General features: G+C 37.5%; 1 non-coding gene across 1 annotated transcript; it reads right to left on the bottom strand.

The window, feature by feature from the left end:
* Nucleotides 1-7,217: 7,217 nt before the first annotated feature.
* On the bottom strand, nt 7,218-7,324 carry LOC118485248. Its single transcript, XR_004875553.1, has one exon. It is a non-coding gene; the product is annotated as a small nucleolar RNA R71 (small nucleolar RNA).
* Nucleotides 7,325-8,638: the final 1,314 nt, after the last annotated feature.

Raw genomic sequence — 8,638 nt, 5'->3', positions numbered from 1 at the left:
GAAAACTGATAAGTTATGTCAATATAATTCATGTACGTATGTATCTCTATGAAATTATTGAGTTAACTAGTTCATCCAGTTGAACCACCTGGTACAACCCGGTTCTACCGGTTGAACCATTTTTAAGGCCATCCCAGTATGATTTAAAAACCGGTTTTTAAAACATTGCATATTAGTAATACTACGGGTCTTTTGGGGTAATGGAATGGACGATCTACTGGAATTAACAAGATAATTAAACGTATCATTATCATTCCTTTGTCTTGTTTTATTACTATTGGAAATGGAACGCATCATTACTTTATGTTGTTTGGTAGGCAGGAAAAGACAAAGGAATCAAATCAGTGGTGAGTAGCGGTGGTAGTGGTGGGTGTCGCTAGTGGCTGTTGGGGATGGTGGGTAGCATTAGTGGTGGTGGCAGTGGTGGTGGGTGGCGATGTCGAGTGGCGACAGTGGTAGAAGAGGTGGTCGTTGGTGATGGTGGTGGGCGACAGTTGTGGATGGCGGTACTAGGTGGTGGGTAGTGGTGGGAGGGTAGTGGTGGTGCAAGGTGATGGGTGGGGGTGATGTTGGGTGGGGTGGTTGGTGAGTGGTGAGTGGTGAGTGGTGGGAGGGTGATGGTTGAAAGTTCGTAATTCAGATCGTGAATCTTACGATTAGTGTATAGATACGTTCAAGACGGAAGCTTTGATAAATAGAACAAATTCGATAGAAATTTTTGCAACATTATGGCGTCATCACAACCTTTATTAACACCAAAAGAATTTACATTGTTAAAAACTGGGAGAGAACCGCAATTCAATCTTCTCTCAAATTACAAACTTATGTTGTCCAACACATGACCCTCTGTATATAGGGTATCAGACATGCGTTGGGAACCTTTAACGCATGTCACATGCGTTGGAACACAAACTCACGCATGTCTCATACGTGAACACTAACACGTATGGCTACAAAATAAACTACAACTCTCATGCGTTGACCAACACATGTGTTGACTATCTAACATACAAACTGCATATACAACACACTCTATCTAGCATATTCGCACAGTAACAGACATACAAATATGCTCTAACAATGGTGATGGTGATGAAGTGTGAAAAAGGGAATGGAATGAGAAAAAAACAAGGAGGGATGGATAGAATGAACTTGGGTTGTTTAAAGGGAATGAGAATCCTTATGTAAGAGGTGATTATATTCATTTGACTAACCACACGCCCTTTTTTTATTCACGTACAATGGTCCATTCCATTTCGCCTCCTATTCATGCATACCATACGTTGCCTATTAGTTATGGTCATCCCATTTACCTTCATCCTTAATTGCCACCTTAGAGCACTCACACCCCTTACATCAAATTTACCTTATAGTTCCACTAAAAACAACTACATTTTCTTTTCTCTTTTAATTAAATAATATTTATTTACATCTTTATCATTAATAAGGGATGAATAGTGTCCCTCAAATATACTGATGAACAGTGCCCTCTCAAATATACAGACAAACAGTATCTCTCTTCTCCACTCACAACCACTTACAACCAGTGTTTATAATATAAGAGAAAATTACTTTTTGAGTTCAAAATCAAAATGTATAACGCCCTGAATCCCTAAACGCTTTTTTTGTAACCCTTTGAGTCTAGTTTTTTAAATCCGATTGAATTTTCTGTTAGTTTCTCATTAAAAGACTAAAATGCCCATGTATTATTATTATTATTATTATTATTATTATTATTATTATTATTATTATTTATCTCAAACATACACACACTAATTTTTCCCTCTCTCTCCTCATTTCTCTCTCTTCCATATCTCTCTCTCAACCACACCATCACTATTACCATCACAATTACACCTCCACCACCGCACCACCACCTCCGATCAGAACCCTAATGCCGCCACCAATAAACCCTAACGCCATCATATATATTAAATGGGGGGTTCCAAACCACCTCCATCCTCCTACCACCACACCTCCACCATCTACTCTACACCACTAAAAGACACAGTTGATCTGTTTTTTGTTGTATGAACATTCCCACCATTTTGAAACTGTGGTTGATGTTGTAATAGAGACCCATAGCTTGATGATCTTAGACCCAATGACCCACTAGTCATTGCTTTCTTTTCCCCCAAATCTCTTTCATCTATTTCACATAATACCCACAATTGATTTAATCTTTAAACTCAATAAAGACACATAAAGCAAGAAACTTTACCTCATTGGCAGCCTCAAGATCCTAACTTTTTGTTGTTATTACAGATCTAGATGGTTTCCTTATGTTCTTGATTGGTTTTTAGAAAAACCCACAAAGATTTGGATATGGGTTTATGTTAGATCAATGAATTGGTTCAGGTGTAAAAGATCCTTTTAAGGCTCGATCACGGACCACCGATAATGGAACTCCGGTTGATGGTGGTGCAGTTGTATGATGGTGGTGCTGTGGTGGGAGGATGTCTAGAGATAGAGATAGTGTAGAGTGAAATGTGTGATTCTCTCTTTTATATATAATATTAAATTCTTTATGAATTAAAGACTTGTTTTTTATACTCTTATACATACAAGACTTGTACTTTGTGTGTAAATGACTAAATTGCCCTCAAAGTTAACAGACTTTATGGATAGTGTTAAAAAATTGGACTCAAAGGGTTACAAAAAAGTATTTAGGGACTCAGTGCATTAAACATTTTGATTTTGGACTCAAGTGGTTAACACCTCTAAAACACAGAGACTCAAAATGATTTTCACTAATATAAAATTTTATCTCACAAAATTTGATGGATGGATTGTGAATGGTCTTAGCGCCACATCACCCTCTCTCAATTTCATCTTCAAACCTGTATTATGATCATCCCCTTCCCTTCAACCCTTAGCGTTTTATTTATTTATTTTTTTATTTAATCCAATTAAGTAGTATTATTGATTTCTGACGAAAAATAAAACACAGAGTTAATTACACAGATGGACCCTGTGGTTTATAACTAGTTTCACCTTTGGGTACTAACTTTTTATAAGAGGTTTAGGTTTTATGGTTTTAATTTTGTAACACCTTTGGGTACTAACACCAAAATTATCAATACAATAACTAAAATACCGTTTCATTCTTTTTAATTTTATCAATGTAACACCTTTGGGTACTAACACCTAATTTTATTTAAGTTTAAATCAATTTTACAAAATATATTTTTTTCATCTTTTTATTATATCTCTTAATTAACATAAAATCTATTTATTTTTCTATTTTTATTTTTTATTTATAAATATAAATTAAAAAAAGTCAGAAAACGTCCGCTACATTTTTTATTTATTAATAATATTACTAAATAATACTAGATAAATGTCTGACTAATATTATGAATATATAAAAAATCTTTAAAATGTAAATTAAATAATAAAACAAATGATATAATAAGTATCTATCAAAATCCATAGCAATCTTGAAAACACAAGAATATAATATCTGAAAATTGGTTAAATTAATATATCAAGATATGTAGCATAATCGAGAAAAAATGTTTAAAAATAACTACAACTAATTTAATTTTGTAGTATAATCATAGAAATGTATAATCTAATCTATTTTGTTTGTTACGATCAATTACTTGGCACATTTTGAGACGATGAGATTAAACCATGACGTCTCTATTTTATTTGTGTATCTATGTGCTTAGGAAACACTTTAGTTCCAATGAGATACAGTCTTTTATTATTATTGTTATTAGTTTTATATTATTTAATCCCATATATTTAAAATTACAAAACTAAAACTAAGTTTTATACGTTAAACACGTGTAATACACGGAGTTTTAACCTAATATCTTAATAATAATTTATTTGCACATTACCAACTATTATTATACCTATTGAATTTTTAATTATTTAAGATTTTAAGCAACTTCTATCGTGTTACATTATTTATCATTTCTTAAAAAATTATATATAAATACTTACTTATAAAAATAAAAAATAAATAGATTTTATGTTAATTAAGAGATGAAAATAAAAAAAATAGATTTTGTAAAATTGATTTAAACTTAAATAAAATTAGGTGTTACCTTGATAAAATTAAAAAAAAATGGAAGGGTATTTTAGTCATTATATTGATAATGTTGGTGTTAGTACCCAAAGATGTTACAAAATTGAAACCATAAAAACTAAACCTGTTAAAAAAAAGTTAGAACCCAAAGGTGAAACTGACTATAAACCACATGGTCCATCTCTGTAATTAACTCTAAAACATAAATACTAATTATAAGACACAACGGTTAAAAAAATTATATAATTTTTTTATAAAGCCGGCAATGAATTAGCATTTTCTCCCATCTACCTCAAACGTATAATATTATTAAACATAAAATACTAATCATCATATTCTCCCCTTCCCATCGCCGCTCAATACGTCAACAAAAATAACCATCTCTGCCACTCAAACGTATCATCTTGCTTGTTTATCAAAATCTAAAAGAAAACGAAAAAAGGGGCATATAACTAAAGAGACCACAATTGATAGCCTAATCACCATGTTAAAGGCTAAGGTGGTTCGTTAACCGAATTAACTATGTGGTCGGTTTTTTGTCCAATTAACTTATTGGATCTTTATTACTTACCAATACGGTTGGTGGCTTGTTGATTGATGTGTGTAAAATACAACATATAAAACACATCAATTAAGGTATAAAACTAACCCTTTTTAAGTACTAATGTTGGAAAAAGAGTGTTTTTGTCTTCCTTTTGTATTTTCAGGATGAAATGAGCTCAAAATCACAAAAGAAGCAAAAAGACCACTAATTCTACCATAAATACAAGAAAAGGAACAAAAGTGGACTGCCCGGACCCTCAACGGCACCTCCCAAGGCAAAAAGAAGGAAACAGAGTCTGAACACGCCCCGTGTCCAGCGAACACGGGGGCGTGCCCAGGAAGCAGCAGAAAAGACAAACCAGTAGAAGCTTCCATTGCCCACCACGGGGCCGTGTCCAGCGAGCACGGGGGCGTGGTGAAAGTACAGCAGGCGCATTAATTGTAATTCGCAATTACAATTAATGAGGAGAGAGAGTGTCAGGCGGGCACGGGGCCGTGTCCAGCGGACACGGGGCCGTGTCCAGCCTTCTGTTCAGCCTATAAATAGAGGAGCTTGGCTTCATTCTCTCTCATCCCTTGGCACACCACCTCTCTCACACTTCATCCACCACCCACCACCACCATAACACCATCATCCACCACCATCATCAATTGTCCATCGTAGAGTGTGTGAGTCGTCTCGGGATCCAAGATTGATCGTAAGAGTTCTTGACAATCAAGGCCATGTTTGCCTAAGTCTCTTACATCACTTGGTGAAGACAAGTGTTTAGTATAATACTTTTTATTTTTTAATCTTTTGCACTTTTTATTTGGTTTTGTATTAATGACTTTAATAACTAGTTACTTATGTTGAAGGTGATCTTTCCTTATCGTTTGTCCGTGGTGTCTTGGCATTATTTTACTGTCTATATAAAATAAAAGATTTTCACCATTCATATCTCCACGGTCTATATGGAGGTATGTTGGCTACCTGGTCGGGGGTTAAGGGAACGGTTTGGTAAGGGTCTTGCCCTTGTTCAGCGTTTAGAGGTCCTGCTTGGGACCTGGGTCAAATTTAGTAGGATCTCCTTCAATGCCCATAGGTATTGGATGGCGGGGATCCAAACTCTTTGACCCCCTCATAAGTTAACTACTATTAATACTATAACCCGGCTATTTAGGACTGTATCCCTGCTGACTCAGACTACTTAGCCGAGGGTAACGTCACCGCCAGAAGCGGGGCCTACCACAATTTGCATTAATAACTTAATTCATTATCTTTCAATAATCCGACCCTTTAGGATTGTATCCTTGCTGACTCAAACTACTGGGTTGAGGGTAACGTCGCCTTCAAAAGAGGGGCCTACTACAATAACTAAGATAATCTCTTAAACAAGTGCAAAAGTGCGAAAATAATCAAAGGTTATACTAATACACGTGTCGGATCCAAGTGATTCATCTTGTCTATCTGTTTTTATTTTATTTTTATTTTCAGCATTTAGTTAGTTTTTATTTTTCTTAGTTTAAAACATTTTTCTAACCTTTTTGATTTGATTAGACGTTGAGGATAAACCGGTATTAAAAGCTCTTGTGTCCTTGGACGACCTCGGTATCTTACCAACACTATACTACGTCCACGATGGGTGCACTTGCCCATATGTGTGTTTAGTGTTAGTGAATATCGTGTTTTATAAATTTAAAACTTGGCTAAAAGTGTAAAAAGGGGCTTAATTATATATTAAAAACATATACACACTGACACGCATCAAGTTTTTGGCGCCGCTGCCGGGGACACAAGGATTTTAAGAAAGTTAGGAATCAACGGCCTAATCATATTTTTATTTAATTTTTTTAGAATTTTTTCTTAGATTTTTAGCTTCTGCAGAGCTCAGCACGGGGCCGTGCCTGGTCGGACACGGGCCGTGCTCAGCAAAGTTACTGGCAGTTTTTGTTTTTCAAGTTACAGAAGGCTGACCACGAGGCCGTGCTGGTGCAACACGGGGCCGTGTCCAACTTCCAGTAACTGGGATCTGGAAAACAATCACTGTATTTCCGACCACGGGGCCGTGTTCGCTCAACACGGGGCCGTGGTGAACCTTCTGACCGACATTCTTTTTTGTTTTTATTGCAGGACTTGGAACCCGACACCTACCTCGCGTAGTGTATGAGCTCCAGTTCCAATAAAGACATAAAGGAACCATTAGAAGAACCCGAACGCTTTCTCAGAAAAAGGTTAAAAGCCAAAAACCAAGAGAAGGTTTCGGGTGATCCACCCCCAATGGCGGACCAACGTACCCTCATGGATTATTTACGACCCACCGTAGGTAATCTAGGCGCCGCTATCAATGCCCCGAATGTCGAAGCCAATAACTTCGAACTTCGACCGCACTTGATACAAATGCTCCAAAACTCCGCAACCTTTCACGGGCTTGCGGACGAGGATCCCCATCTACATATAACTAATTTCTTAGAAATATGTGATACCTTTCGGATCAATGGGGCATCAAACGACGCCATCCGCCTCCGTATGTTTCCATTCTCACTGAAAGACCGAGCGAAAGCTTGGCTCAACACCCTCCCAGCTGGATCGGTAAACACCTGGGATGAACTAGCCCAAAAATTTCTATATAAGTATTTCCCTCCTTCTAAAACTGCTAAATTAATGGCTGAAATTAATACATACTCACAAGAGGACGGGGAATCCTTATATGAAACTTGGGAAAGGTTCAAGGAGCTATTACGCAAGTGCCCCCATCACGGCCTCGCAATATGGCAACAAGTATCCACTTTCTATAATGGATTGTTGCCACATACTAGGCAGACACTTGATTCTAGCTCCGGGGGACTTTTAGGTAATCGACGCCCACACGAAATATATAATCAAATTGAGGAAATTGCTCAAACCAATTTTCAATGGCACACTCCCCGGGGAAATAAGTCTATCGCCCCGGGCGCCCATAAGGTAAACGAAAGCACCTCTTTACAAGCCCAAATCGAGGCCCTTTCTTCAAAAATAAAAAAATTAGAAATGACAAAAACAGTCTCGGTTATGGCTTGTGAGGGGTGTGGTGGGTCACATGAAAATTGGAGTTGCATGAAAGAAACGGACGATCAACAAGAAATGGTAAACTACATTGATAATAGACCTAGGCCGTCGGGTCCTCCAACGGGAACCTACAACCAAGGATGGCGAAACCACCCAAACCTTGGTTGGAGGGAAACCGGCAATAGTAGTAACCAACAAACCCAACGAACAAACTTTCAGCAATCAAGAAATGAGTCACAAAATTTCACTCAACAACAAGGTGGAAGAGAAAGGCTCGAAGATACTATATCTCGCCTCGTCTCCGACACTGATAAGAAAAACTCGGAAAGATTTCTACAATTAGAATCTAATTTTAGGAATCAACAAGCTAGCATTCAAAACATAGAAAAACAAATAAATCAACTAGCACAAAATTTTTCCGAGAGACCGCAAGGCGCATTACCTAGCAATACCGAAACAAACCCAAAGGCGCAAGTTCACCTCATCACACTACGAAACCGCACCGTAGGGCCTGCAGAAGTACCTCCAGCAGCGGAAGAAACAACGCCAACACATCCGCAGGAAAAGAACTCTCCCCCATCACCAGAGCCTATCAAGGCTCCTCGAGTTCCGTACCCCGGTAGGTTAATTCGTCAAAAGACCAATGAGCAATTCGCAAAATTCGAAAGTTTGCTAAAACAATTGCATGTCAATATTCCTTTTATCGAAGTCCTAACCCAAATGCCCAAATACTCTAAATTTATGAGGGACTTCCTTACACATAAAAAGAAAATTGAAAATTTGCAATTACTTAATTTAGGCGAAGAATGCTCTGCCCTCGTACTCAATAAACTACCCCAAAAGAAGATCGATCCCGGAAGTTTCACGATTCCATGCTCAATAGGGGAATCACCCGTTCGCAATGCCTTGGCCGACTTAGGGGCTAGCATTAACCTCATGCCCTCATCAATGTTCAAAAGGCTTGGCTTGGGAACCACGAGCCCTACAAAAATAAGCATACAACTCGCTGATCGATCAGTCAAATTCCCACA

The sequence above is a fragment of the Helianthus annuus genome, chromosome 12 (genome assembly GCF_002127325.2).
Source record: "Helianthus annuus cultivar XRQ/B chromosome 12, HanXRQr2.0-SUNRISE, whole genome shotgun sequence".
Classification (NCBI taxonomy): domain Eukaryota; kingdom Viridiplantae; phylum Streptophyta; class Magnoliopsida; order Asterales; family Asteraceae; genus Helianthus; species Helianthus annuus.
This window is presented reverse-complemented; position numbering and strand designations above follow the sequence as displayed.